This window comes from Panthera leo, chromosome B4, assembly GCF_018350215.1.
Source record: "Panthera leo isolate Ple1 chromosome B4, P.leo_Ple1_pat1.1, whole genome shotgun sequence".
In the NCBI taxonomy this organism is placed as follows: domain Eukaryota; kingdom Metazoa; phylum Chordata; class Mammalia; order Carnivora; family Felidae; genus Panthera; species Panthera leo.
Window position 1 is genome coordinate 121,674,969 of NC_056685.1, and position 9,032 is coordinate 121,684,000.

Here is a 9,032-nt window from a genome sequence, read left to right on the forward strand (position 1 = left end):
TAACTGATGGCTCTGACACATCAGGCTAAAAGAGTTAGGCAATGGCCATGGTATGAATCTCTAGAGGATACCGAGGTAAAGGATTAAGAATTATTAGGGTTAGAGTAAACAGAGGAAAGCTCAAGGAAAAGAATAGATTTACTTTGGTCTTCTCTCATCAAGTACAAACTAGCTGCAGGTTTCTCTCAGTTGCTGCACTGTGAGGTGCACATGAAACAAAACAAATTCTAAAAGCCACAACTGTCAACGTGGACAGTTCCCTTCCTCTCTAGGGCTGATAGGCTCTTTGAGTTCTTAATTTGAAGCAGTGGCATCAAAATTACAATCCAGATAGGGTAGGACTAGTTTTCCTCATGCTTCACATCTCACTTCATATTGATCTAGATTCAACAGGTAAAGTCATTCTTTTTGGATTTCTTTTCACTTCATAATGTGCAGATTTGCTAAGTAATTTTAAGAATGTTCCTCTAGTTACAAAACAGATGAACCTAAAGGAAGGGAAGCAAAAACAACATAAAAAACAAAGAGGGAGACAAAACATAAGAGACTCTCTTAAATACAGAGAACAAACAGGGTTGTTGGAGGGGTTATAGGTGGGGGGATGGGCTAAATGGATAAGAGGCATTAAGGAAGACACTTGTTGGGATGAGCACTGGGTGTTGGACATAGGGGATGAATCACTGAAATCATTATTGCATTATATGCTAACTTGGATGTAAATTAAAAAATAAATTAAAATGATATATATTTTAAAAAAAGAATGTTCCTCTAGTTAAGCTAGAAACATGCTTTCATGTCAAGACAAATTTATCTCAAAAAGTCATGGTCAAAACTTCTGTGTCTGTAGAGCAACCATGGAATAATGTTTTTGTTTCCATTTCCATTTACTGCCTTAATTATTTTTCCTCAATTTCCTTGAATATTCCCTCTTTAGCTTTTTTAAGAAACCAAATTGATTGTTGTATCATTTATATACCATAAAACCGACCTATTTGAGGTCAACAATGATTTTAGTAAATTTGTAGAGTGATTCAGCCATCACTGTAATCGAGAATTTGAATTTAGAATATTTTCATTATCCTAAAAGTTTTCTTGTACCTGTTTGCAGTTAATTCTCACTCTCACCTTCAGCCATAGGCAAACACCAATCTGCTTTTTATCTCTGTAAATTTGCCTTCTCTAGACATTTCTAGAAAATGGAATGGAATCATACAATATCTATGATATCCAGTCCTTGTGTCCACCTTTTGTCACTTAACATGATGTATTTGAGGTTCATGCATGTTGTAGCATGTATCAGTAGTTCATTGATTTTTATTGCTGAATAGTATTCCATTGAATGCTTACCACATTTTGTTTATCCATTCACTGGTTGATGGGCATTTGGATGGTTTCCAGTTTGGGGCTATTGTGTGTAATCCTGCTATGAACAATCAATCACATACATGTCATTGGGTGGACCTATGTTTTCATCTCTCTTGGGTAAATTTGGAGGAATGAAATTACTGGGTTATATGGTAAGTATAGTTAACTTTTTAAGAAACTGTCAAGCCATTTTCCAAAGTAGCTGTACCATTTTATATTCCCACCAGCAATGCAGGAGCATTCCAGTTCCTTCTCATCCTTCCCAACACTTGGCACTGTCATTTTAATTATAATCACTCAGTATAGTTTTAATTTGCATTTCTTTGCATTTCCCTGATGACCAATGATGTTAGCATCTTTTCCCATCATTATAAGCCATTTGTATATTGTCTTTGGTGAAATTTCTATGCAAACTCTTTGCCCATATTTAAATTGGGTTCCTCTTTAACCTTTGAAAACCTGATTTCTATTCTTATTCCTATTAAAAATGCCCTCATGGAAATAATCCAGTAGTGTTTTAAAATTTGTCTTCTCCTTGACCCTATTGCAGTATTCAATAGTGTCTTCATTAATCCTTCTTGAAATGTCATCTTACTTTGGTGTTCAGGACAAATAGTTTTTTTTTTTTATTTAATTTTTTATTTTTTTTAATTTGCATTCAAATTAGTTAGCATATAGTGCAACAATGATTTCAGGAGTAGTTTCCTTAGTGCCCCTTACCCATTTAGCCCATCCCCCCTCCAACAACCCCTCCAGTAACCCTCGGTTTGTTCTCCCTACTTATGAGTCTCTTACACTTTGTCCCCCTCCCTGTTTTTATATTATTTTTGTTTCCCTTCCCTTATGTTCATCTGTTTTGTTTCTTAAAGTCCTCATATGAGTGAAGTCATATGATTTTTGCCTTTCTCTGACTAATTTCACTTAGCATAATACCCTCCAGTTCCATCCATGTAGTTGCAAATGGCAAGATTTCATTCTTTTTGATTGCCAAGTAATACTCCATTGTGTATATATATATATATATATATATATATATATATATACACACACACACATATACATATATATATAGTATATATACTATATACTATAGTATATATATATATACTATATATTTATTGTATATATATACCACATCTTCTTTATCCATTCATCCATCGATGGACATTTGGGCTCTTTCCATACTTTGGCTATTGTTGATAGTGCTGCTATAAACATTGGGGTTCATGTGTCCCTTCAAAACAGCACACATGTATCCCTTGGATAAATACCTAGTAGTGCAATTGCTGGGTCGTAGGGTAGTTCTATTTTTAGTTTTTTGAGGAACCTCCATACTGTTTTCCAGAGTGGCTGCACCACCTTGCATTCCCAAGGACAAATACTTTTTTGATTCTTCTATGATAATTGTTTTTTTTGGTTAATAGTCTTCCTCTTGCTCTAACTGGTTCAGTCTGCATGGACTAGACCTATGTCCTCTGCTCTTCTCCTTCTACATTTTATTCCATGGCAAGTTATAATATCTTTAAGGAAATGTCTAAAAGGAAATGAGATATTTAATAATGTCTTTAAGGAAATGGAGTTATCAGAACCTGTGAGGGCTGGAGCTGTTGAAGGGGAGCTGCCTGATAGGAGGTGCAGTAGTAAGTTGGAAATGCGGCCACTGTGAGAAGGTATGCAGCCAAGCAGTGAGGGAACAGGAAAGAAACACCCCAAACTTTATCTATTTCCATCCTTTGATCTTATACTAGTGCCTCCCCTTGGTTTGAAGCCAGAGATTAGGAGAAGCTTGGTAAAGCCATCGATGGGGTCAGCAAAGGGTATGGGAAATGACTCCAGGAGCAAATGGAGAATAGGCAACATAATGTCTTGTTGTTCCTTCATATTCAGAGTCTAAAACAGATGACATCATCTTAGTGCCTAAATCATCTCCCTGTTTTAAATTCTGTGCCCGTTAGGGGTGCCATTACCCTCTCCGTCTCCCAGGCTGGAACCTCAGAAAACACTACAATGCTCAGTCAATCTCTTCTGCTCACAAATTCTGTATCCCTTATTTGGCATTAATCACCTCACTGGTTTGAACCAAACTACTGTTAAGATCTTCTATAAGTGTGAGGTTGCATGGTTTTATGGTACTCAACATTGCATCGTGATTTCATTGAAATTCTCAAGTATGTATTTGTGTCTTGAACAAGACTATAAGCATTTTTTTAGGGCAGGGTCTGTTCCTGATACTTCTTCAAATTCTCTCTGGGCTCTATGAGGTTCTATTCTATTAGGTTCTGTTCTGTTAGTTTAGAGACTCAGCAAAGGTTTGTAAAACGAATGAATGAATGATTCAGACATGGTCCTAAAATTAGTCTAAATCACTTGTCCAAATTACAGATTTTGACAACAAAGAGTCAGCGTGTTTCACCACTAAGTGGCATCATCCTCAATGATAATTTCCAAAATGGCCCCATTCCAGGAAGCACATCAGTAAGGCTTCAATGATCATAGTAGCAAGAGTATGATAAGAACGGAACCTGTTGGTAAAGCTATTCTCTTTCTGGTGAAAAATTACCAATGGATTACTATCTGTGCAGATAAATTGCTAAAAAATTATGGCTAAGAATCAAACGTGTTTGCTTTGCTTTTCTATGAATTGTAAATTGTTTTTGTTTTAGAGTTCAGTTTTCTTATCATGAAAAGTGTTGTATTCTTAGTATAGAGTAGGCCAAATAAGACAAAATCTCTTATAGTTCTTCCTGTTGTTTTTGTTTCTCTATAAACGTTTCACCTTGCTTTTTTCTTTTGCAAATTGACCTTTACTTTTTATTGTTCCAAAATAATTCATGCTTACAAAAATAAAAACAATAGAAGTGTATAGAGTAAAAAGTTAAAGACTTTGTTCCCTTGAAGGTCCTGCTGCCACTCCCAAGGGGTAACCATTGTTAACATAGTGATGCATATTCTTCCAGATTATTATTTTTTGCAGATTTAATTTTTTTTTAAGTTTCAGCAAGTTTTATTAAAATTCAGTGTAAATAATATTTCCTACCTGGTCCCTCTCACTCCACCCCTCCCCTTAAATGAATCGCAAAGAAGTAATCATTTGTTACCAGTTTGCTATGGATTCTGGTTGTCAACACTTAGGCATTTGGAAATATGTGAGGACATTTGTGGTTGTCATAGTGATAGGAAGCTCTGTGGCCCGTGGGGGACAAAGTGCTCAGATGTTAACAACTGTGGAATGCCTAGGAGGGTCCCACAAGATAAAACACTTTGTTCCACTTGGAATGTCACAAGCATTTCTGCTCAGAAACCCTAAAGATCTCTTCCCTACTGAATATAAACACACACACACACACACACACACACACACACACACACTCACAGAGCCTTTTTTTCATTCAACAGAAAAGCTAAACGAATTTGACAGTAAACACTCAAGTACCTACCACCTAGATTCTACTCTTGACGTGTTGCCTTCACTCTTTTTCCCACAAATCTATTCAAATATGTGCCAATATCTATGCCAATTCCTATTCAACTATCCATTTTTTTTATGTATTTCAAAATAGGTTGCAAAGATCAGTATACATCATCCCTAAACATTTCACCATTAAGTTGTCTTTTATCTTTTTAATTGAAGTTTGGTTGACACACTACGTTACATTAGTAAATTGCCTTTTAAAAATCTTCTTATACATGGTGCTCTACAGCTTGCTCTATACATCTATCATCAATCATTCAATAACTCAATATTTTTATTGAGGGTTTACTATGTGTCAGATACTATGCTCGGCCCTGGGGTTACACTGATGAGTAAAACAAATACAGTCCCTGAATCATGGAGCTTACTCTAATAGAGATTTTGAAACTTTCTCCATAATAGTAGTAATAATAATAATTAGTAGTAGTATAACAATATTATAGCAATGTATAACAACATTATAACAACAAAATAATTATCATTATTATAACAATATAATAAAATTTTGTATTTGTTGTGTACACTATATTCTTGACATTGCTGTAAGTATTTTTTTTTTTTTTTTGAGAGAGAGAGAGAGAGAGAGAGAAAATGAGCTGGAGAGAGGGTCAGGGGGCGAGAGGGAGAGAGAGAATCATTTATTTTTATATATTTTTTATTATTTATTTTTGAGAGAGAGAGAGAGAAACAGAGTGCCAGTCGGGAGGGGCAGAGAGACAGGAAGACACAGAATCTGAAGCAGGGTCCAGGCTCTGAGCTGTCAGCACAGAGCCCAACATGGGGCTTGAACCCATGAACCACAAGATCATGATCTGAGCCAAAGTTAAACACCTACCTGACTGAACCACCCATGTGCCCCAAAGAGAAGGAGAGAGAATCTTAAGCAGGTTCCACACTCGATGCAGACCCCCATATGGGACTCAATCTCACAATCGTGAGATTGTGACCTGAGCCAAAATCAAGGATCAGACACTCAACCAACTTAGTCACCCAGGCACCCCTAAGTATTTTAAATATATCAACTAATGTAACCCTATAAAGTAGAACAGTTATAGTCTTCACTTTGCAGATGATGAGACTGAGACACAGAAAGTAAGTAACTTGCCCAGGATCACAAAGCTAGGAAATAACAGAGCTGGAGTATAAACCCAGACAGCCTAGCTCCAGAGTCCACAGGCTGTACCACTACACCACTGCCTCTCCCATATTATCACCATGTTAATAGTATATGATGTACTCTATTCTTTTTTCACAGGTGCATAATATTCCTCAGAATTAATTTCATGCAATGTATTGAATGAATCCCTTACTTTGAAAATAATTTTTCACTGTCATATTTAATGACAGCAAATATACATGTTCTTAAATTTTTGTGTATGCACATATTTTGGTTAAATATGTAACAGAAGTAGACTTGCTGAGTCAAAAGTCTGCACATTTTAATTCATTTGATTTGATTTGATTTGATTTGATTTGATATTATTTTTTTTAACAGAGAGAGTGTGAGCAGGGGAGAGGGGCAGAGGGGAGAGAGAATCTTAAGCAGGCTCCGTGCTCAGCATGGATCCCAAAGCAGGGCTGGATCCAATGACCCCGGGATGATGACCTGAGCCAAAATCAAGAGTAGGTCTCTCAAATGACTGAGCCACCTGGGCACCCCTACACATTTTAATTCTAATAGATACTGGATAACTGCCTTCAAAAAATGTTACACCAATCAGGTGGCATTTGAGAAACCTCACTAGTGTTTTAATTTTACTTCTGTAATTACCATGCAGATGGAGCAAATTTCTCCCCTCTGGTGCCTAGACTATAAAATATTTATGAGCGTAGTGTTTTCATAGACTTCCAAACTCCCTTCAATCACTAAATGTTAGTCTATAACTTTACTATGTGTGATGCTTTTGAATGAAGCCAATTGTAAGGGTGTCTTCCTTCCTTCCTCCCTCCCTCCCTCCCTTCCTTCCTTCCTTTTTTCTTTTTGGTCAGGCCTATTGAAGTAAAATTTACATACAATGTAACTAACCCTTTTAAAATGTACAGTTCCATGAATTTTGATAAAAATGTACATTTTTATAACCATCACCACAATCATGGTAGAGGATTATTCCATCACCCAAAAAAGTTCCCTCATGCCCCTTTGAGGTCATTTCCTACTTTTACCCCCAGCCTGTAGACGTCATTGATCTGTTTTTTGTATCTGTAGTTTTACCTTTTATAGGATGTCGTATAAATGAACTCATCTGGTATATAGCTTTTTGTGTCTTTTTGTACTTACATTCATGTTGTTTCATCTCTCAGTAGTTATTTCATGTTTACTTCTGAGTGGTTTTCCATTGTGTGGTTTGTACCATAATTTGTTTCTCCATTCATCAGTTGGTGAACATTTCAGTTGTTTCTGGTTTATTGCCGTTATGAATGAAGCTGTTGTGGGCATTCTTGGATGGTTTTTTGTGTGGACGTATTCCCTTTCCCTTGCATACTTATGCAAAAAGTATTCTTTTCCCTTGCAAAAGAATGGGATGAATGGGTCATATAATAAGTGTATGTTGAACTTTCTGTGCTATTGCCAAACTGTTTTCCAAAGTGTCTCTAACTGCATTCCAGTTGACAGTTCCTTCAGAGTTTCACCAGCAGTTGATAATCTACTGGATATGTGCTAATGTCCCATTGTGGTTTCCATTTGCATTTCCTTATAGAGTAATGATGTTGGGCATCTTTTCACGTGCCACCTGTATATTTTCTTTAGGAAAGTGTTCAAATCCTTTGGCCATTTTAAAATTGTTTTTTTACTATTGTGTTTTGAGAGTTCTTTTTATATTGTGGATACAAGTGCTTTATCATATATGTGTTTTACAAATATTACCTTCTAGTCTGTGGCTTGTTTTTTCATTTCTTAACAGTGTTTTACACAAAGGAAAAGGCTTTGGTGAAAGCCAATTGATCAATTTTTTCCTCTTGTGGTTCATATTTTTGGTCTGTCTTGAGAAACTTTTGCCTAACCCAGATTTCTCAACCTTAGCACTATTAGCATTTGGTGATGGATAATTCTATTGTATGTGAGGGATCCCTTGTGTATTGTACAGTGTTTGCCAACATTCCTGGTTTCTACTCATTAGATCCTAGTAGCAATTCCCCATCCAAAGTTGTATTTACCAAAAATGTATCCAGACACTGCCAGGTGTCCCCTGGGGCCAAAATCACCCCTGGTTAAGAACCACTGGTCACTTCCAAGAACATAAATATTTTTCTTCGACACTTCTAGAGATTTTTTTAGGTTTAGCTCTTATATTTAAGTCTATGCTCAATTCTAAGTTAATTTTTGTATATGGTGTGAAGCACAGTAGTTTTTTTCTTTTTCTTTTCTTTCTTTTCTTTCTTTTTTTTTTTTTTGGTGTATCATTATAGCACATTTTGCAGAAAAGACTTTGCTTTGTCCACTGAATTGACACCTTTTCAAAAATCAGCTGACTTTTATTTGTGGGTCTATTTTTGTTTTCAATTAGCAATAATCGTGCCTCGGATAAACCTCATTGGCTACCATACTGCCACTGTGCAAAGCCTGTGGGCCTATTTTTGGATTCTGTCTTCCATTCCATCAAATTCATGTCTTTCCTGACACAGATACCGTACTCTAGCTTTATGTGAAATCTTGAAATTAGATAATTTGAGTCTTCTAATTTTGTTTTCTTTTAAAAAAATGTGTTGACCATTTGGATCTTTTGATTTTCCATAAAATTTTAAGTTTTATGGAAACTTGATTTCTACATAAAAAGGGTCTTTGGGATTTGGGTTGAGATTACATTAAATCATTAGGTCAATTTAGAGAGAATTACACCTTGATACTAGTGAATCTTTCAATTCGTGCACATGAGACTTTTCTCCAGTTATATAGACTTCTTTTGTTTTGAGTTAAATGCTGTACATGTTTTATAGTTTTAATCTTCTCCATTCTTTTTTCAATCTCAGATCTTTCTTCTGTACTCATTGTTCTTTCTGAAATACATTCTTTCGACATTGCTTTAGTGAGAAAGTCTAGTGGTGATAAAGATTCTCAGTTTATCTGAAAATTCTCAATTTATCTCAAAAGAGTTTTCTGTAAAAACTTTGGAGGTATCCTTCCACACTCATCTAGTTTCCTCTGTTACTGTTTAGAAATCAGTAGTTAAGGGTGGGTAATCTGTTTTTTCTGTCT

General features: G+C 35.8%; 1 pseudogene; it reads right to left on the reverse strand.

Moving 5' to 3' along the window:
* Positions 1-8,278: 8,278 nt before the first annotated feature.
* Positions 8,279-8,400, reverse strand: LOC122225649 (annotated as a pseudogene).
* Between the last annotated feature and the right edge of the window lie 632 nt (positions 8,401-9,032).